General features: G+C 39.7%; 1 protein-coding gene across 12 annotated transcripts in view; it reads right to left on the minus strand.

Annotated features, from left to right (window-relative positions):
• Nucleotides 1–20,458, minus strand: part of ATP2B2 (ATPase plasma membrane Ca2+ transporting 2) — a 361,419-nt gene extending 340,961 nt beyond the window's left edge. For 5 of the 12 annotated variants that reach the window (XM_083429090.1, XM_083429088.1, XM_083429101.1 and 2 more), the window contains exon 1: nt 20,180–20,404. The gene's annotated coding sequence lies outside the window, so the exon portion shown is untranslated. Of the gene's footprint in view, nt 1–20,179 lie in introns of all 12 variants that reach the window. The other 7 variants (XM_083429087.1, XM_083429102.1, XM_083429089.1 and 4 more) reach the window with 3 other exon arrangements.
• Between the last annotated feature and the right edge of the window lie 2,946 nt (nt 20,459–23,404).

Here is a 23,404-nt window from a genome sequence, read left to right on the forward strand (position 1 = left end):
AAATATTTACAGCTATTAGATAATATGTGTAGTAGGTTCCTAAATAGTTTTTTATATACATAAATATATTTATGTATGCTATCCTAACATGAAGAACCCAGCAGATTTGAACAACTGGAAAGTTCCAATGAGGGGGTAATAATTCAGCGTAGTTTTTCAGTGCATGAAAACTGTTATCACACATTGCTGTTGGAGAGAGGATCCTGGTTTGCGTAGCCCACTAATTGAATCAGGAGGCCAGTTGTTATACACTGCTTGCTTCTAACCTATGTTTTTTTTCTCTCAGAGGCAGCAAACTGTCTGAGATTATAAAATCTACATTAGCACCTTATATCAATTATTCAATCTCATGCTCCACTGACGCCTATCCAGTGAGTGGGCAGGGATTTGTGCTTTCTGGGACTGTTTACTTATTTGCTGCAGGGATCCTTCCCACAGGTTTTGGCAATGTTTTATTAAAAAATAATGCTGTTGATTTGTGCTTTTTGCATGTTTGCTGTGGTGGGAAAACTGTGTATTGCATGAATGCCCTGGAAACAGAGGAAGGTCTGGAATCTCACACCGCTTGAAGATTGAGGTGATATGCAACAATATTTTATTTTATTACGTTTCATTTCTTTTATATGTTTTTAAGTTTTAAATATGATTTTATTTTGTTTCTACTCCATTGGGAGGAAGGGCAAGATATAAATAAATTTGATAAATAAAGTAAATTTTGCATCAAATTTTAATTGTCTAGAAAATTCATTGCTAAAATAGCATTGCTTTGGTAAACTTTTCAAGAGAAGCACAAGCAAATGTAACTCAATATATTTTTAGTTTGTGTATTTTAGAAGAATGTAAAAGTCACCCACTCTGGGCTTTCGAGGGTACAGCTTTTCAAAATCATCAACATAATGAATTGTTCCATATTTATAAACAAAAGACTGGAAGTGCTTTACAAATTATATTTCAAAATTCTTGTTTCACTGTGATATTTTTTTTTGTAAAGGCACAGTTAAAGTTTCTCAAAAAGTTTATATTAAACAATGGCACGTTCCTATTTCAGTTAGGACAATAACAAGCAATTTTCACATACCAAGCAGAGCTCTGTGTGTGTTTTAATTCCACGCCTGGATGTAATCCTCCATCCTGAGAGGAAACAAAGTGAAGGCTGCATTCTGGAATATAATTTGTAGTTTAACACTTGCCCAGAATGAATGTGCGTAAGCCTTATTTCATATAGTGATTCGCATGTGTTAATCTTGTCCACTAGCATTGTAGTGGAGCAACTAATCATCTTAACTGAAATCCCTGGCTGAAAACATATTGAATCTGCTACGTGAACAGCTTTAGAACTACACATAAACCAGGTAAGAAACAGAATAAAACACAAATCAAGTAGAAAGGAAAGGAAAAAGAGAGAGACCTAGTTATGGAAAATAATAAACCAAAGACAAGTCTCTCTTTCAGGCCTTGACTTGGTTATGGGGGTGGGGGGCACACAGAGAATATGATGGAGTTGCTCCTAATTATGGTCCTTCAAATTAGGATGAACCTTTACAGGCCAATATAGACACCTCAAAAGCAGTAAGCAAAAAAAGGGAAAATGTTCCCACTTCATTTCTAAGAGCCCTCTGCCTTTCTTCAAGCATTGATGTTATCACACAGTCCCCATCTGGGATTTGGGGAGAATTTTGTGGAGGTCCATTCCTTAGGACCCATTTCTTAATCCCAACCAGAGTTTAATTTTATTTATTTACTTTTTTAAAAAAGCAAACCCTTTTTTGCCCATCATCACAATTAATTCCACTGTGGTTTATATGGATTTAAAATGATACAAACAAAATTACAAATAAAAGAATGTGGCAGATAAATGAGCTTGACCTGACACCCATAATTTATTTTCAATAGAATGAAGAGGAGTGTTCATGTATGAGCAGCCTTTCAATCAGCATCCAATTTCATTTAATTTGTTCATTCATTAATATATTCATTATCCACTTTTCATTACAGTAGCAATCCTGGAGCAGGTTACATAAAAAGTGAAAATGCGACATATAAAACAGCAGGAATAAATATATCACAATCTGCAACCAGAAAAACTAAAATAATAATACACAGGCACAGGTACTAATATCCAGTAAGCACCTGAGTGAAAAGGTATGTCTTAAGCTGGCACCTAAAAGTTATAAAACTGTCTTATTTCAAATGGGAGGAAGATTTACCACTGAGGTAGGTAAGGTAAAGGGGACCCCTGACCATTTGGTCCAGTCGTGGCTGACTCTGGGGTTGCGGCACTCATCTCGCTTTATTGGCCGAGTGAGCTGGTGTACAGCTTCTGGGTCATGTGGCCAGCATGACTAAGCCGCTTCTAGCGAACCAGAGCAGCGCACGGAAACGCCGTTTACCTTCCTGCCGGAGCGGTACCTATTTATCTACTTGCACCTTGTCGTGCTTTCGAACTGCTAGGTTGGCAGGAGTACCACTGAGGTACCACAGCCAAAATCCTCCATCAGGTTGCTGCAAAGTGTATCTTAAATTGCTGCCGTGCCTCTAGAAAGGCCTCCCCCAGAGATATTAATATACAGGAATATTGTGCCCTGGGGTATATAGGATTTTATAGGTTAGCATAAAAACCTTGAATTTGACTCAATATCAAATCAGCAGCCAGCACAGTCCTTTCAAAATCAGTGTTACGTGCTCTTTATAAACTGCACCAAACATCATAGTCATCATGTTTTTCACATGCTGAAGTTTCTGAACCAGCTCCAAGGCAGCACCACTTAACACGAATTTTCAACTACAAAATCTGAGGTTATTGTTTTGTTTTAAATATATCCTGCATTTCTGCCAAATATTGCTTTTGGTAACTAACAGGTAGAAAGCAAAACATCAATCGAAACAGCCACTTAGAATCCCAGAGTAGGAGGACAGGATTTCCAAGTAGCTCTGAAGAGACTGCAGTCTGTTTGTTTGTTTGTTTGTTTGTTTGTTTGTTTGTTTGTTTTAAAAGTGAGCTGTAGGTTGTATGTTAGAAATACTGTTTTCTATGGTGCACAAAGACAGGGGAAAAATGTCCCTATGTTGCCTTGAAACCCTGAAAAACCTGTGAAAATAAGGTGCTCTATTATTTCTTTATTATTTTAATGCCACTGTTCAATCATATTCCCAGAAACTGTTTAGAAAAACAGTGGTCAGTAATGCCTCCTATAACTAAGTGAAAATATCAGACAATAACTAATAGCTAGCATGTTTCAAATCAGCTTATTGGCCTGGTCCATATGTAACCATATTGGCATGATAAACCATGGAACAAGCGGCACAGCTGCAATTTCCCTTATCATCCTGCTTTCTCAAACCACAGTTTAGCAGGAGCAGAACCTTCCAGTCTCTTCCCTACAACTACACCATACTACTGCTCATCCATAGAAACTCTCAGAAAATAAAAGTGGGAATTTCCAATAAGAAAATGAAACTGCTTGTGATTTATTATATTATTATACACTTTCAACTAACTTTCAACTACTATTTTTTTTACATGATCATTCCTAAAGTTCTTCCCTTTTTGTGTACTTGATATATTTATGGCCTGATGCTACATGCTTTCATGAAAATGGCTACACATTCTAAAAAAGAAAGGACAAGACTGAATCAAATTCACTTTTATCATGTTTCCATTTTAAGCTTTCCTTAGCCACCCGACAATGATTACATTTTATGCACCACAAAATGCCAAGCAAACTGAACCTCTGAGCTATAAAAAATTGCTGCACTTTTTTCCCCCTCTTAAAGATTTGTTGCCAACAACAACCAAGCATCACATGAATGAAAGTCTGAATATTTTGCTCATGTGATTCTGTTTCTATGCAGGCTAAACCTCTCTTTTCTATTTTGCATGACTCCACAAGCTTTCTTGAGATTTAAGAACTAATCCTATTTCACCAAAACATTTTTGTTTGCTTCAAATCCAAACGGAGGTTCTCCCCCTCCTTAAAAAAAAAAAAACTTCATCAGTTAGGAGTAGCTTTGAAATTCTTTCATTCAGATTTACATGAAGACTTTTCTCATACTAATATCCCAATGTTTAAAAATCAGGCATGGTTTATTTGATAATCTTAAGCCTTTAAATCAGACAATTCTTGGTGTCTAATGAAGTTTGACTTTTCAGAAAATGTAGAGTCTGGTGTTAATGATTACTTTTTCTATAAAGGGAAACATTTTCATTTACTAAAGCTGTCTATACTCTATGTTTGGCAATTTAGCACTCTGTACACATTCCTCTTCTTTAACGATTAAGGCTAAAATAGGCTTGTGCACATAGGTCACATCCGTGATGAAAACAAAAAACTTAGATTGCCGCTTAACAAGAGGGAAATCCTTGGGTATGGATCTCCCTGTCCTCTTTCTTGCATATGCTATATATAGGTTAGAAATGTCTCTGACTTTGTTCACTCCATAAAGCTAAAAGATGCAGCACTTCATCTGGTAAAAAATTAAGAAGTATTTTACTATATATATATATATATATATATATATATATATCATTCTAAACATGAATGCTAAAATTACTTCAATTATTCTTCATGTTTATAAACAAACCTTCACTATTTAAAATACTGAGCCTATTAACCAGAGGTTCAGTCTTGAATGTGTGTACATCATGACCCTCCAACATTCCTCAGATGAAAATAGGTATAATTCTCACTTCCCCCAACTGACCCTCCTGACCATCCATTTTTTGTTCACTTCTCCACCATATAACATTTCCATCACCATTACACCAACAGGGAACAGGGCACACGCACTGCACCGTCCTGAGAAAACCACTTAATCCCATTTTTATTTTACTTTATTCTTTGATAGAATAAAGAATAGAAAGAAAAACACACACCAATAAATAACACACACCAATAAATTTTAGAAAGGGGCAAGATTAGACGTGGACACATAGAGCATTTTTTAAAAATATAATGAAATAAAGACTCGTTGCGGCTCCACTAGGCTCTCCCTTTCTTCCCGCCCAGGGCAGCCCTGCCCTCTGCCTGCAGTGAACGTAATTCTATACAACTGCAGTTAGATTGCAATGCAGAATTTCCTCACACTATTTGGGCCTGTTGCGAACTGCTCAGAGGGCAAATTCACACAACTGATTCATCATACAAAAAGCAGTGCAATCTGCTACATGCAAAAAGAAGTAAATCTCATTGTGTTGAATGGTGGTTACTCTATAGTAACTGTGTTACTAGGGAGTAAATTCCATTGAATTATGTGTGATATAGTCTACATAAATATGCATTTGGCTTGCGTCAGTGCTTGCAGCATACTAGACTTCCACTCATATACCATTTCATAAGCCTTGTATTTATTTTTGTTCAATATTTGAATTTACACGGGGTAGAATGTTTGATGAAACAGATATTCAAATAATGCACATACACAAAATCTCAGGTCCATGCTTAAAAGTGGGGGGTTTTGTCTCAGAGCTTTCCTCACAAAAATTCACTCTTTGGTGCTCAATCGGAGCAAACATCAATCCGAGTTTTCCCCTGATAGCTGTTTGCTCCAAATGAACTTTAAAGAGTTGCTTTTTCAGGGAAAGGGCAGGGGGAGGCGCTTGGACATGGAGCTTTAAAGCACAGGCCATGTCTGAACAGAGCAGAGGAAATGTAAGTGAACAACCCCTGTTATTCACTTTCCTTTCACCAGGTGGGCTGGTGGAAAAATTATTTGAGCTTATTAAAAGTATGTTTAGAATGTACTTGCTTCCACCCCATAATATATGAAGCTGATACAGTTAGCTTTATAATTGAATTTACACACACACCCTATACACTAAGGAGTAGTGGTCAATCAGCTTAGGTATATGCAGTGTAATGTGATTCTCAACATTAAAACCTGGAATATTGTGTTGAATGAGCCAAGTGATGCTGATGCATAATAAGCTACGTAACACCCTGTGCTGCAATCCAGTCTCAGACACCAACATATCAAGAGTGCAATCTATACTCTGCTTACATCAATGCTTAGGGATGAAATCTTATGCACATTTACACGTGCAAGTACACCACATTGTACACATCAAGACTGGCTTCTCCGTGAATGTGCTCACAGTTGTGCTGAAAAGTTTTGCTTCAATGGATTAAGAATTTTTAAAGAAACCTTGGGTGGGATTCACCTAACAAGTGCTGTCTTTGCACAATGGGACTCTTTCCCCCATTCCTTCCCCTGTGTGCCCTCCCCCCCCCCAAAAAAAGACAATGGTGCAGACCAAACATTAGTCATAGCGCCAATATTGTTTCAGCTATATTGCTTATCAGGGTGAAAGTATTGCTTTTCAGAAACCACCCCTCTCATCACCCTTATTATGTATCTCTTTGTAGTTGTTCACAGCCATTGTTCCCCTCTCTATTTTTGATGAGCTGCTTTCTCCCTTCTCACATGATCATGGCCAGTCAGGGAGCACATAATGAATGTGATGATGTCACCATAATATGTACCATCCCTGAAGGCAAACAAAGCCAAGCAAGACCATAGTTGGCATTTTTGAGGGCAGACAAAGCCAATCAAGACAGACAACAATCATCATCACACTGCCCTCAACATGAATGAGTGAACACTTTTACCCACTCCTTTTGGCACAACTCCCTCCACCTCCAATGGCGAACAATATTGGTGCTTTTCACCACTGGTGGAGCTCAGTTTTAAATTTTATATAGGTCCACTTGATACATTATATGAACCCACATTACCTGTAATTAATACTAATGTAAAACTCATCTTTACAGAATTCCAAATACTGGCCCCTGGTGCAATCAATTCTTGCCTTATGAATATATAGCTTAACTAAACAGGACGCACGTGGCGCTGTGGGTTGAACCACAGAGCCTAGGGCTTGCTGATCAGAAGGTTGCAGTTCAAATCTGCACAACGGGGTGAGCTCCCATTGCTCGGTCCCTGCTCCTGCCAACCTAGCAGTTCAAAAGCACATCAAAGTGCAAGCAGATAAATAGGTACTGCTCCAGCGGGAGGGTAAACGGCGTTTCCGTGCGCTGCTCTGGTTCGCCAGAAGTGGCTTAGTCATGCTGGCCACATGACCTCCCGGAAGCTGTATACCAGCTCCTTCGGCCAATAAAGCGAGATGAGCGCCGCAACCCCAGAGTCGTCCGTGACTGGACCTAATAGTCAGGGGTCCCTTTACCTTTACCTTAAACAGGAATCAGTTAATTGAAATGTGAAGAAAGGAGTGCACGAGCACAAAGCTTTTCCTCATAGAGTCAAACCATGGTTTCTTATGTCTGAACCGAGCCTTTAATGCATTGTGTTCTTATTTACCACTGCATTACCAAATAAAAAGAAGCATATAGTATTGCAAATTTTTAGATATATAAATAAAACATATACCTTCTTAACTGGAGGGAAGAAAGAAAGAAAGAAAGAAAGAAAGAAAGAAAGAAAGAAAGAAAGAAAGAAAACCTTCCTTTGTGCCTTGGAGTAAGAGAGGATATTTTTCCTCCACAAAGATATTCACTGGCTAGCTTTACATGAATTGCTATGGGCTATATTTAAACCAAACAATTTGACCAGATCAGTTCAATTATATTCCAGAGAAAATTGTGCTGGAGATCTGATAAAGAGGACTGCTATTAACGGATGCAAAAATTAGCTTGTGTGTAAGAGCGTTTTCTAAAAGTCTTATTTTGGGACCTTAATTATACTCAGTAGCTCGCTCAAAAGCACAGCTATCTCCTGGTAACTAAAAGGTTCTAGGGGTTTCTCAACCACTGATTTTGCACATCAAAAATCCAGTTTCAAGCACACATAATTCTAATTTTTTCTTCTCAAAATGAAGGATTATCTCCTTCATTCATGCCAACAGTATGAAAGCAGGCCATTTCACCAATATTCTGCCCCCAAACTTTAAAGTTCTCCATATTGCAATGTGGCTTGAGTTGTGTAAAACAAAAATAAAGAGGGCACACATTTCTATTAACAGTACCTGACAATGTTATACAAATATTTGCAAAATATTATGCTGAGTTTTTCTGGCTAGCACTGTTAAATGGCTAAAAAATATTATTTTGCAGAAGATGGGGCCTTATTCAGGCTCAGCTTTGTCCCTAAACTGAGCTACTGCATTTTAAAGAGAACTGCTTTTTTATTTATCTGTATACTTCTACATTTATACAAATCATATACAGTATAATGGATGAGTTTGCATAGTCATCTGAAACGACAAAGGAACTCATGAAAAATTACCATCAATTAGAAACAAAGGTCTTCTATGTTGTGGAATGCCAGGGTGTTCATTTGACCTTGACAAAAACAAGTAAATATATTTTTTGTTATGCCATACCTCTGATATTTATATCTGTTTATTGATAAGTATTGAGAATCCTGACACTATTGATTGATTGATTGATTGATTGATTGTTGAATTGTTTTTATTGCATTGGTTTACTGCTTTTACCTTGTTTTTAATAACTTTTTAATTCAAATAATTGAGAAAATAAAAAACTAAATTGCAGTGAAAATAAAATAAATAAATAAAGGAGCTAATTAGGTCCCAGATTTTGGACTGCGACCGAATCATGCCCTATGTGAACAGAGAAGAAATTTTATTGACCATTATCAGTCATATTTTAATCTAAGTACATTAAAATTGTAACATTTTAAGCATATCTATAAAATAAACCTCATCCAAATATCTATTACATTTGAACATATTACTATAAACAAAATGGCAATTTAAATAAATGTTATCTAAGCATTTACTGTCGAGAGGTATTTTGTTTCCTGGCAAGAATTTAAAAGCCACTAAATGGTGTTTTGACACTTTCAAAATATAGAAGTATACATCTTCTATATTTTAAAAATAAAAAGAACAGTGAGATTGGCGTCTAATCGCTAGAACAGCAGAAGAAGAATGAACTTAGCATAACAAGCTGTCCTGATGCAGCTTGCATTGTGCAGACTCTAGTCAGAGCTAATCTTTTTACGTTGCCAAAAGGCGGCAATGAAATGGCCTCAGTCAGGGCTTGCCTGCTAACGGACTGAGTTGATTTCTGTCATCCGTCTCATCAAACCAACTTCATTCATTTCATAATTGAGGGTTGCTGTCAACAAAGTAACATGTCCAAACCATGCTATATTTCTGATACTGCTAAGGTATACACATGGTTTGGTAAACGTCTCACGCTGTGGTGCCTAAACAGATTTCTTTGAAAGAGATATGCACTTATGAAAATAGGAGGCACAATTCAGAAACAGTTGACAAATTGCACTGATTTGTTTAGACCCATTATGCCTTCTCCTTCTCTACTCCTAATTCTTAGCTACACTGGGAAGCACTCCAGCACTTTAGCTACTCAAGCTGTGCTTATATGGTGTAAAGCCTGAGGGTACTGCAACATATAGCCTCTCAGCAACAGCCCTTTGTTTGAGATCTGAAGAGAAGAACTGACAAGGCATCTTAAGCAACAAAGACAAGCCTAGTGTTAGGTGGGGGTGGGGTAGGCTGTATGTCTGAGCTCTGTTCTAATTCCTGGGATTCAATTTCTGGAATAGCCAGGCTAGTTTCCTGGTGAGGCATTGAATCTCTAAGTATGGGCTATTAAGTTAACAAAGGCAGTGACTCTGTGCCAGATAACAAATGACAAACTCGCTGGTAGTTAGACAGACAAACGTCAGAGTTTAGTTGTCTGAGCTAGAAGGCTGGGCAGCTGGCAGACAGATTTCTCCCAGATTTCTGCTGCAAACCAAAGCTGCAGCTATGGGGGAAACAAAAACCCTTTGGGGTGCTGATGCTGTGAACCCCTCCATCGTAGGCTCATGTTACATATATGTGCAAATAAATCATATATCAAAAAGATACCACCCTCTCCGCTGTCCCTCATTCAAACGGAAGCATGAACCCTAGAACCTCTGGAATCTCACACCGCTTGAAGATTAGAATAGTGTGCAACAATATACATACCACATATAAGCATGGGGTGGGAGACAATTACAGCAGGTTGTAAGATTATCTGTAACATATCCAGTAAAACTAGCATTACTGGCAGAGTTCCTGTGCAGTTCTAATACCAATACATGTTTCTGGAGGTGGTTAGGACAGTGGAGTAGGAGAGGGGGATAGAGAGAGTTGCCCCAGGACCAAAATTGTCAGGGGCGCAAAATTCTTTACACTCATCATAACACCATAACCACACATACTAAGATGACAAGCTGTTTTATTAATACTAGTTCCGAGCACCATGAAAAGAGCCTTTGAGTTCCTGGTACGGGCAGGAAACTGAAACCAAGACAGGCATCACTAGATATATAAGGATTTCCTCATGCAAAAGGACCCATCAAAATGATCATCTTAAAAGGGGCTTTCTCTAAGGGCCCTAGACAAATAAATTTGAGATCTGTCACCACCAGGTATTCTGTTTCCTTTAACCTTTGTCTAAAACTAAAACAAAAAATGTGGATCTGTTTTGATTAAGATCATCTGCTGGGGGAGCAGGTATTTAACTCTTCCTCCACCATCACACACAAACTATTGGAACCAAGGAAAACCTCCATTTGGCCTGTTAGGAAAAGCTTGCAGGTAAACATGCTTCACTGGTATGAGAACTATAAGGGCAAATGGCTACATATCAGTGGTAAGTATTTAAACTGTGGAGTACTTTGCTGCTTAGCTAATCTCCACAGGCTTTCCATTGCCAGGTTTAAACATGGCTTTATCATTCCTGCTGGGTGATGGAGCTGGTACTTTCTTTTTATTTGTGCATCATTTTACATTGCTGCTGTAGTAGTGTGTCTCTCTCCATTTTCTGTTGTTAACATTTCTGCCTGGTTTTTTTTAATTACTTCTATTTTTGCCTTGGGAGGGAAGTCATGGGGAGGGGGTTAGAGAATGCAATATAAAAGTAAAATAAATAATACGCAAGTAGAAAGAAAGATGGGTTCCCTAGCCTCTTTTAACTTTGTTCCAAAGTGTGGTTATCCTTTAATAAGTAAGTGGTTTTACAGGAAATATGGCTATACATTCCTCCACATGCAACACTGGTGGCAAAATGGAACAGACACAATTATTTGGATAATTGAACTGCCAGGGATGTACTATTTCTGAGTTATAATTCAGAAATAAATTCAACATCCACAGAGTAAGAATGCATTATCTAATGGTCCTTATTTCTGCTGTGAGTCAATAAAAGATTTGCCACTGTTGCTGAGGCTTTGCCAAGATTAAATTGGTTTTTGATTAAATATGAGGCAATGACACTTAAAAATCAATTAAACCAGGCATTCCTAAATTTAGGGAAAGTTTTCCTGGAGAACACAGGAAGTAGTTCAGCAGTAGTAAGAACACAGTATCTTCACAGCCCTACCTGGAGATGCCAGGAATTTTGCCTGAGACATCTTGTATTCAAAGTACCGGTAAGTGTTCTGCTACTGAGCTGTTGCTCTTCCCCATCATGTATGTATGTACCAAATCTATTATCTCACATCCTCCTTTTGACTTTGCCTGACCCATCAAACAACTTATCTGACCATTAACAGTTGATTTACCTAAGCAAAACATACTGGAACAGGGTTCAAAAACCTCTAATGACCTTAAATTTTATTTTCCTGAAGTAATATTGGGAAATGATTTATGTGAAACTTAAAAAGATGCTTAGGGTTTACATTTCCCCCCCAAAAAACCAGCAAGAGGCCTTTCCACTAGATATAATAAATGGTGACATTCGCCCTCAAATGCTATGTCTCTTCCTCTGTGCAACTACAGCACAAAGATGGAAGGAGAAAGAAATCCCAACAAAATAACAGTGGCAAAATAAGCTGATAGAGTACGCACAGTTAGCTACGATGACGGCAAAGATAAGAAATCAAGATGAGACATGAATAAGGGAGGAATGGGAACACTTTGGAGAGTATCTAAAAAGGTATAATAGTAAAATAAACTATTTGATAGATAGACTTGTGAGCAGCAGTTTACATCAACTAAGATTTTATGTAGAATGAAACTGGGTGGAATAAACTGATATGCAGCCTAATAAAGATCAACTAGGATGTCATGGAGGGATGGCCTGGGAATCTTGATATAGGAGATGATTAAAAGAAAATGTAAGACGTTTATATCCAACTCTGGAAAATGTGTGTGTGTGTGTGTGTGTGTGTAGTCTAAAGTACAGGACGCACCTTTATTTTTGCTATGTGAAAACCACATTTAGTGGCAATTTAATTTAACTATATTGCTTTTGATTAATTTCAAAGCTTGATATCTTTCTATTAAATACTCTAGGTAACATGCAAGATTAAATACTCAAGGTGACATGCAAGACCAGTCTAAAAATCTAAACACTTTTTTTAAATGAAGGGAAAATACAATAAGGCCAGCAAATAGCAAAAGTTTACCCTCACACCCAGGACTCTTAAAATACTTGCAGAAATATTTTTATTTTCCATTTATTGTATTTTTATACCATTCTTCTTCTGATTAGGGGGCTCAGAACAGTGCACAATATAATTAGAATCATCAACACCAAAGAGGTCCCAACACCATCACAAGCCATCTGAAAGTGAACAAGGTGATTTGGTGACTCCCCTAGAGAAAGAGTGGCACAACTGTGGCAGCATGAATGAAAAAGAACTGCTCTGGACATTTTCCTGCAATTCCTCATGTCCTTAGTGATTTCTATCCAAAGCACTGCTTTGAAAGAGTATCTTCTCACATTTGTTTGGTTGGGGTTTTTTGTTTGTTTTGTTTTGTTTTGCAAATCATAGTGTGCAAGTCTTACTTGCAATACATATTTTACTGCTCACATTTTTCTGCTAACACTACTGCTTAACAGCATAAGGAAGAATAACCAATGTAAAAGCTCTTCCACTTTGTACTGGTGGGCATTGCCATTCAAATGGTGTGCATGTGTCATGTCATGTGATCATTGATGCAGGGCAGAGCTTACCTGGGCACCCCTGTTTTATTGTAATACTGCCTTACATACCCCTGGAACATAACAAATTTCAAAACAAAATCCTGCAGCAACAAAGCCAGAAAATTTCTGAAATATTGAACCAACTACTGTACAATTTTTTAAAAAACATTAAATGTGAACATATTTTAATGGTGCTGTTTAAACCGAGAGCAAGTTCCATCACAAGAGTCAAGGGAGAACAGCAAAGGAACAGTCCTTCTCTGGAAATGCTTTATGATCATTTCAGCTTGGGAGCAATAAATGTTAACAGTGAACATTCAAGTGAAATATATGAGGTGAGCATTACAGGTTCAGGCAAAAATCAACAGGATACTATTTCTTCTACGGGAAATATGCAATGCTGACAAATCCACTAACTTGGTGCCCTCAAAATCATTTTCTGCTATCTGCATCATTGGATTCATTTTTAAAATACCTTTTGAGAACTCCACCAATGGAGAAAAACCAGAGATGGCAAAGCTGTGACCCTCCAGTTGCAATTGCACTCCAACTCGCATCAGCACCAGCCAGAAGGGCAAAGGATCATGGATGATGAGAGCTGCAGTCAAACAGCAGCAAGAAAGCCACAGGTTCCCCATCCTTCTTTTTTACCCTCACATGCAACCCTAATGATTAGAATGTTGCTCCATCAAGTTAGGGATGCTATATAAATGTGAAAGCAGGATTCTTTACTTATGCTTAGTTGGATAGGAAGTCACATGCATAAACAGATCTTGCAGTGCAGATCACATAAGGCTATATCCAACAAAATATTCTGCTCATGCAAGGGTTTACGCTTGGGCAATGGAACTTCCTTATTTTCTGAAGCCCCAAAAATCTGCTCCAGAGGGCTGGGGGAAACCCCAAAACAAGGAGTGTGTGGCAGGGATAAAACAGGGATCCCGCTGTGCATGTGAAAGTTCTTGTACAAACAGAACAACCCATTCAATCTCTAATTCAACAGCTTGGATTGCACAATCTTAAGAGTTTATTCTGCATTCAACTGCACTAACTAAGCAGCATCTTGTATTAAGGTACGAGAGCCCTAATACAAGAGCTAGCCACAATACCATCAGAACTTGTATGCCAACCATTTCCCAGTACAGCATAATTTGTATTTAATACCAGCAGCAAAGCCAAAAAACCAACAACATTATCTTATTAATGCTCATTTTAGGAACAGTACTATGTAGGGTTGAACATAGTTGATTAATGGGGAATTCACATGAAAGAAGCCGTGGTTTAGAATTCTTGCAAAGTAGTCTAGAGTTCCTGCATGCTGCCACTGTTATTCCAATGAAACAGTAGTGAAAATGAACTGCAGGAGCATAACCATCTAGAAGGGGTGAAGCTTGGGAGTTTTTAATTTATATTTACCTTTATTATGACTGCCAACAATATCAGTAAAGGGGAGGAATACTATTTTTTGCAGCTGATGGTATATATGCAATGTAATTACATTACATTGTTGGAATGTATAGCAATTGTCCTATGTCATCTTCATCAAAGGATGGAAGAGAGTTCAGAGGTGTTCCTGGGTATGGACTTCTGTCAGAAAAACCAGGCACCACCTCCAAGGCTGTCTCCAACACCACCTCAGAACCAGTTAGCAGAGACCTCACAGGCAGGGTGCCTGACCCCACCCACCCATAACTTACATGTCCATCTCATCAGACTTAATCAACTGGACAAGGAACTCAGGTTGCAAAACCTCAGACTACACTGCTGTACTTTTAAGACTAAGATTCCTCAGAGAGGAGGCAGAGACTAAGATGAGGGAGAACTGCAGATAACAGGGACGTAGGAGTTCAGTCTGGCTCTGTAACTTGTGAGCTGCCCTAGGTTCTGTTGTTTTCCTTCCCATTTATATCTCACAACCTTTCATAGAAGGCCTCCCAAATTATGGGCTGGGCTGTATTTTTATCACTTGATGAACTGCAATTGCCTGCCTAGTTATATGCCAGGTGACCTCTTAAGGGTTCTGACCTGCTAAGACTGGTCACCCCAGTCTCTTGAAATGGGGCAGGCTAAAACAGAAATGAATCAATAAAATATTTGCAGCACTGTGGAGATGAGCACCCCAAACTCACTGAAGTATTGCTTCATGTGGCATACCACACAACATAGATACAATGGCAAGGCTTGTTCTGCTTCTTATAATTTGAAATCCCAATATAAGGTTGTGGCAATGAAGCTTGCCGTATAAAAGCTAATATGACTTTAGAATGCGATGTAAATGATCCGTTTGCAGGCTTGGCCCCCTATCCATTCATTTTCTGTCCAAATATGTGCCATGCTGTTGCACTGTGCAGCTCTGGTACACTTTTTTAACGGTAGCTAATGTAGCTGACAGTAGTAGCAAAGTTAAGTGACACTGTGCCAGTCAACTGAATATATATATATGCAACTGCACATATGATGCTTCACCAATGCAATGTCAATATGATGTCTGAACATTTCTCAGCACTACAGAATAGAGTATTATCACTTATTGTTCATAACACCTTTAATGTGCAAAATGCTTTGCCATTTTTATTTTTCATCGAACTCTGTTGGGATTATGAGTTGGTGCTATAATTAAAAGGCATATGAATCATGCTGAGAATGAGATTCATTGCAAAATAACATCTTATTTGCAGTGAGTGAATTATGAATGTGAAATAGTCGTTGCCTTCAAATAACATATTAACATTCTGAATATCAGCTCCAGAAGAAACACCCATTTTATATCAATGCATAATAATATCAATCATAATTTCAAAGCTATGTGAATTAAATGGAAGTAAGCCTTTAAAGTTTTAATGAACAATGTTTTAATGGCCATTAAAGCACAATATTAAAAAAAAAGCCTTTTTATCATTAATCGTTAGCAAATATTCGATTCCAGTAAACACTTACAAAGCTACAGTCAGTTAAGCAGTCTCATTTGAAGGTATCCATGTTCAATATGGATCCAACCTAAGTTCTAGTTCTTGCCAATACCAAGGGTTGTATTTAACATATCACTAACTCCAGGTCCCATTAGCATAAAGATTACTGCTAGCACAGCGAGACTTTCCTCCCTCTCAGCCCCTCCCACATGTTCCCTAAATCTGTTCTTGGGATTCCCCCAAACCTCCACAGCAGATTTTGGGAGGGTACAAGGGGAAGGAGATGCAGGAGGGGAACCTTATTACACAAGTGGTGATCCTTGTGCTTAACAGGTAAAGTTTGGTGCATACCAGCACAACTCTTGCATAAATTCAGAGAGGAAACAATTTAAAAACATACAAACTTCAAAGTTCTCCTCTGATTAATTCCAGTGGCGAATATTCTCCAGTTTTCAATTATTCCACACCATCATTTCCCACCTAAAGATTTCTGCAATCTAGTCCAATCTTTTTAGGTAGCAGTCACCAGCAGCCACATTTGAAAGAAATCTAACATGTAGCAGTAAGTTTTGGCAGTGTTTGACAGCTGGCCTACAGTCCCTGTTAAAATTTGTCAGTATCTAATGTGTAGTTGCCAAGATTTTACACTATCTGACATATGACATGCAGTAGCAATCAATATGTGAGAGTATATGATAGATGACTTGCAAAATAATTTAGTAAATTTTCTATATGACATTTACTCATTGAACTAAGCAAAACAGGCAGATTTTGAATATTGGTGTCATTTTTTTTATTCTGAAATTCAGGAATTGAATGTTGGTGTCAACTTACAAAATCTAAATTTTAAATTTTGAAAATTCACCATAATTTGAAATGGACAGATATTTGGTGACACTATAGATGGACCGGCTAGCCATGTAAATGCTTGGTTATTGGTACTAAGATAAAGATTAGATGATTATTGTTATTTTTCTGCAATGCATTCTAAATTTTGGTAAAGTTTGTATGGTCTGTATTAGTGATCCATGAATAACAACTCTGAAGATATTCCTCCAGCCTACAGAATTTCATGACTGGAAAGAAGAACATTTTAAGCAATCTTCCCTTTTCCCCATTCTTTTCAAATTTCACAATATCATGTTTTGTGTATCTTTACACACACACACACACACACACCATTTGTGAGATATTCTGGTTTTGTTACCTTTTATTTCTGTGTTAGCATATTTGGATACTAAATAACTAAATAACTGTGCACATGTAACAACTTCTGAGAGCACAACAGAACTTCCCCTTTCTTTCTTAGTCCACTCCTCTTCACAAACATACCCAAATGCAATTATTTCATTGGATACAACCCTATATTGTGATCTATGAAGTCCCATTAGTTATTCTGTTTTATAATAAGGACACGTAAATCAGTTATTAATCTTAATTTTAATATATAATGGAATTTGCAGGGGAGTGGTTCTCTTCTTCCTCTTGTTGGAGTAGTGAGCACATGTGCATAGAAGAGGCAAGACTGATTAAAAAGAAATAGCAACATCCAGTTGTGCATAAGAAAGAAAACTGCCTATAAATATTGCATAAAGGAATTAAAATATGATACATACAACATTATCAGTAGACTTTTAAGACCATACTTCCATTAACAGCAAAACTTAAAGTAGTGACAAAATGTATGTAATACCTTTACATCATAGCAAGAGATGAACACAACTAGTCAGAAACAATAGAAACCACAAAATAGTTCAAAATTATTAATTGTTGCCCGTACTGCTATAAATACAGTTAGGAAATGTGCACACTTCTCCATATATCTGAAGTTGTAAGTTGATTGTCTGTGTTCAGCCCTTGTTTCAGCTCAGTGAAAGAGGGCCCAACTATCTCTAGACATCATTTTCTCTAGGCAGGATAGAGCATGGAAGGGAGGGGACATAGCTCAGTGGTAGAGCATCTACTTTGCAAGTAGGTCACAGATTCAATTCCTGACATCTCCAGGAAGGACTAGGAAAGACACCCCAGCTGAAATCCAGGAGCTAGTTGAGATTCCTGCATTGCAGTGGGTTGGACGAAATGACCCTATGATCCTATGTAACTGTAGACAATACTGAGCTAGATGGACCATTGGTCTGACATAGTATAAGGCAGCTTCCTATGTTCCTGTCACCATCTTAAGCAGTCATCCTTCCTTCAAAAGGACTAGTCATTGTGTAGCTAGAGGGGAAAGGGAACTGGTATCCTTCTACACATAGATACCACATTCTTCCAATGGAGCCTAGAGAAGTTAGGCCCGGTTTGATATAAAAGTACACATTTCCACAGATTATTCTTGAATGAATACTATCCTTGAAAAATGAAATTCAGGTAGTGAGTGTTAGTTCCAGCAAGATATTTTAGTAGAATTCAAAAATTATGGATATCATAGATGTAGTCCTTTATAAACTGCATGTAAAGAGTAATTCACGCAGGGCTTTAAAATAAAACTTTTACGTATTGATATAGAATAGAGTATATTTATATATTGAAAACAAAATACTACATTAAGGAGGGGAATGCCTAAATGCAACCCACTCATTTCTCAAAATGAGAATATACATTATATGCATATAATGGGGGGGAAACAACAGTTCCAGTTCTGCAACTACTAATTAAAAAGTACACTTTTATTACAATTTTTCTATACAAGGCAAGTATTATCACAGTTCTTTCCAAAGTTCAATATCCATTAAAAGACATTCCTTTATTGACAGAGCAGTATTTTGAACACGGAGTCACAGAGAATAAGATGTGGAAAAGGTGAGAAAATGTGTGGATTTCCAATTTGGTTACTGATTTGTCATTGCAAGACAATACTGTTCCATACAAATTGCTTACGAAACCATTCCCACAACCTCCAAGTAATTCAAATTAATTTTATCCTCACAACAGCCCTGTGAGATAGATGAGAGAAAGAGAGAGGTCACTTGAAGAGTTTTCTGGCTGGATAGAGAGATTTGAAATGAGCTCACCCTGGTCCACTGTACCACACTGAAAAGCAGCGCCAGGTTTACTTACTGCAGAAGTGAACTAAGCTGTAATGCAATACACTGTTTTGATGCCTCATAGGCCACTTTTACATTCTTCGTTTATTGCATACAGTTGCACTGAGAAACAGGGAACAGAACATTATGTTTCCATGACAAAGTTTTACTTTGTTCTTGACCTTGCGAGCAAGAGATAGTCCCAGCCTGCAATAACTGTGCGCTTGCTGCTCTTACTCACATTGAAGAATGGCAGCCTGTAAAACTCTTAACGATTCTTTCAAAATATTTCTAAATTGTTTTGCTCTAATGCCGCTTGATCAGCTACTAAGGTTAAGCTCCTGAAATGCCTTTATTTGCCAGGCTCACAAATTGCCTTAAAGTAACAACAATCCATTCAAAAACCGGGCTGGGGAGATGTTGCCATCTGGAAATTCCCTTCCCTAGAAGAACCCTGCCATTATCAACCCAGTTGGTGCTTATAAAATTAAGGGCAGCCTTGAATTAGCTACAGCTCTGCTGGTGTATCCATCCAAAGGCATTTTCTCAAGGGGAATTGCATCCTTGTCTTTCCAGAGTTTCCACAGCGGAATATTGTTCCAGTCGCCCAATGACATGAAAGGTCCCTTACCATTTCTCCTTGTGCAACATGTTCTGAGGTGCTTGGCTTTTTCCTTTAAATACATACACACACACACACACACACACACACACACACATTTGTTGCATAAATTTAACCACATCTCCCCATGTCCATCCCTAGACTTCAGAGGTTTCCACCCTTCAGCCCTATTCCTGCTTATTCAGAAGCAAGCCCCACTGGTTTCTGAGGACCCCCAGCCCCAGCACAGCATCCTGAGGAGGACAGCCTGGGTCTCCCAGAGAGCAGCTTCCCAGCAGAGCTCGGGACGTGCTGGCTGCAGGCTGGTCCAGAGCGCCCTTTCCAGGCATCTTCGCCTCCCCTCTAGCCTCCCCGGACCAAGTCCAGAGTCCTTCCCCTGTGCCCTTCACTTGGCCGGGCCACCCCGCCAGAGTCGCACTGCGAATCCCGGTCCCGCCGCCTGAAAAGCCCACCTAGCAGCTCAAGGTCACCTTACGACAAAGCCCGGCAGGAGCACCTTTCGGGGGTTGGGGGGGGGGGCGGAAAAAACCTGCGGCAAAAAGAAGGCGCCATCCAGAAGCACCTGCAACAGGAGGCTAGGAGACTGGAGAAAGAGGTCCCGCTGGAGAACAACACACAAACATAATGAAAGCACACACACCATTAAAAGAAAGAAAGAAAAGAGTGCTTCGCAGCGTGACGAACAGACAGAGGCAGCGCGGGAAGTTCCCTTCGTCTTACCTGAGGTGGCGACTGAGGAGAGAAAGCGCGCCTCAGAAGTCAAGCCGCCGCCGCTGCTGGCGCTGACTAGCTGAGGCGGGAGGGCGCGCGGATGCTTGCTTGCTGCTGCAGCAGCAGCTGTTGCTAAGTCACCTCAGAGAGGATAAAAGGGAGCCGCTCTTTTCCTCACAGGCAGCGGCAGCGCGCGGGGATTCCACCAACCGCGCGCGCGGCGCTTTTGCTGCTGCTCCAAGCTCTCCCCCTGCTGCCGCGCTCGTCTTCCTGCGCTCTGGCATTCCCTCCGCCAGTCTTGGGCTGGGAGGAAAAGCCGGGACGGAGGCAGGGAGGCGGGAGGGGGAGGGGAAAGGGAACCCTGCCGCGAAACGAGCGGGCTCGCGCTCTCCTCGGGGGAAACGCCGAGGCAGCCTCCTCCTCCTGTTGAGGCGGGAAGAGGCGCAGGTGCTTGGCGAAACAGAAGCAGCAAGCGAGGGCTCGTCGGAGTTTAGCACCCAGCACCCAATCCCAAGGCTTCGAGGTAGCAACGAGAGTTCCTCTGAGCATGTACAGACGGAGCGCTATCCCCTCATGTTACGCAGGCAGCACCTGTGACTGGGAGAAGTAGTCTCCAGATGCTGCTTTTAGGCAGCTCTCAGGGTACATATTAGGCCCTAGCATCCCTTTGCTCTAAACGTGGTGTTCGAAGCAAGACCTAGCAATATTGCATGTCCAGGAGAAATGTCACTACTATTTGGATGCAGTAAGGCAGGTCATACATTGCTGTAACATTATTCCTAAGATTTATTTAGGAGCAGGCATTTATCTTGACACAGAACCACAAGCATCTATCCATGTAACTCAAGTCAGATAAAAGGGGAAAGCAAGATGAAGCCTCATGATACTCCCGCATGTTGCATGTCACTGGGGGATGCAGTGACCCCAAGTGCCATAGCATCAGCCCAAACTAGCTATTTTCTCTAATAACTACCAATGTGAGAAGCGGTCAACTGAGAGTCAGTATGTTGTTGTGGTTACAGGGTCAGTCCAGGACTGGGAAAACTCCAATTCAGATCTGCAATGATGTTCACTGGGTGACCTTGGTCTCTGCCTAACCTACATCACAGAACTGTTGTGTAGATAACATGGAGTGGCAGTGGGAGACAAGTATTCCTAGAGCTCAGCATAGATAAAGGTAAAAGTAAAGGGACCCCTGACCATTAGGTCCAGTCGCAGACGACTCTGGGGTTGCAGCACTCATCTCGCTTTATTGGCTGAGGGAGCCAGCGTACAGCTTCTGGGTCATGTGGCCAGCATGACTAAGCCACTTCTGGCGAACCAGAGCAGCACACAGAAACACAGTTTACCTTCCCGCCAGAGCGGTACCTATTTATCTACTTGCACTTTGACGTGCTTTCGAACTGCTAGGTTGGCAGGAGCAGGGACCGAGCAACGGGAGCTCACCCCATCGCGGGGATTCGAACTAACAACCTTCTGATCAACAAGTCCTAGGCTCTGTGGTTTAACCCACAGCATCATCCGCGTCCCAGAGCTCAACATAGCAGTCATTAAAATGTATCATTTTAAAAAATGTATTTGAGACCAAATTTTGTGACTGCTTGAAGACTGGCAGTTAAAAGCAGGAACAAATGTTCCATAAGTTAACAATGGTGAAAGTAGGCAGGAATATATTACTTATTAGTCACAGAAAAATACCATCAGACACTGCTAAATCACACTTGGCAGCTTAACATGTGCCAGATCTTCCCAATACAGTAACAAAGCTCCTAAACTTGCTTTCTGTTGCTTGGGTGCAGCAATAATAAAGAGTAGCTTGTGCAGAGTGTTTTACTGTCAGTGCTGTGTATTTTTCACCAATTAAGGATGGTGACTTCCATGACAGGAGGAAATATTTATAGACAGCTCCAGCACAATTCATCTTAAAAATTAAGCACTAAGAGAGTGGGTTGAATGGACAGTGTCTGAGATATTTAAAGTATCTATGAATTTGATGCATTCTTTTATGTTAGCTCCATTATGATTATTTTTTTTAGAAAGTAAGAGAAGCAAAGGATTTTTGGTGTTTCAGTTTGAATTCCAGTCGTACCATCAGCTTAGGGCTAAAGTACAAGAGATGTTAAATGTATATTTTGGCATTGTGTGTATCATTTTTAGAACTGTAAGCAGCAGCTGTGGTGACAAGGGGGCCACTCGGGATCTGTGCATGGAGAGGAGGAGTTTAACTCTTTTGCATGACCCACCCACACCGCGGTCCCAACAAAAAACACCACAACCCCCAAAACTTGCTTTTAGCTCTAGGAGGTAAGCCTCTATTCCAGGGCAGCTTCTGGGGGTATCATTTTGATTGGGATCATTGTGTGGTAGGAAAGAGCTAGCCCCCCTTCACGCATATCATTTGCTAGCCCTGGTCCTGATCTTCCCTTTGTAAGTGCTCCCTCTAGTTAAAATAATTATACACAGGAACAAATTATGCATGTAATGCCAAACTACATTATGTGGCTAACAATATGTGTAGTTTGTCCATTAATTTGCTTGCTTTTTGTAAAACCATCTTCTTCCCAAACAGAGATGTGAAATAAGAACAGTAATAAGCATCTTACGCTGAAAACAATTTTTGTTGCTGTAACTTCACCAATGTCTATTATTATCCTGGCCTGCTTGACCTAGTTACTGCTGCACATTCCATTTGGGGAGCCAGCAAGGAAAGACAGGATTGCTGGATATGAGTGTATGTCATGATTCCATAGTAAGTAGCCTGTCATTTCCTGGAAAAAGAGATGGTCGCCAATATTTTTCCTCCATCTCCACCCCCAATACTCTCAGTTTGAATGCTAATAAGATATGTCAACTGGTGAAGGCATAATTGCATAGCTCCATGATGTCATTCATGACTGGCACAGATTTAATCTTCTTTGGTGATCACTTGTAGCCAAGTAAGATTGTTTTCCATGAACACGGTCTTAACAGTGAGTCAGTAAGTGACTGTGGAGGCCAATTCTGGATCCACACATCCTTCCACAGTGGGGACATAGGTTTCCGAGTGGGAGATGATCATGGTGACGGTTTGCTAAACACGCCTTCCTCTTAGGATGAAAGGGAGAAATGTGCTGACCGAGCATCTTCGAAGTGCGTGACACCTTTGGTAAAGGCTGTTCTCCAATGGGAGCGCTCGCAGGCCAGTGTTTCCCAGATGTTGGTGTTTATACTACATTTTTAAAGATTTGCCTTGAG

This window comes from Podarcis tiliguerta, assembly GCF_965153285.1.
Source record: "Podarcis tiliguerta genome assembly, chromosome: 2".
NCBI lineage: Eukaryota > Metazoa > Chordata > Lepidosauria > Squamata > Lacertidae > Podarcis > Podarcis tiliguerta.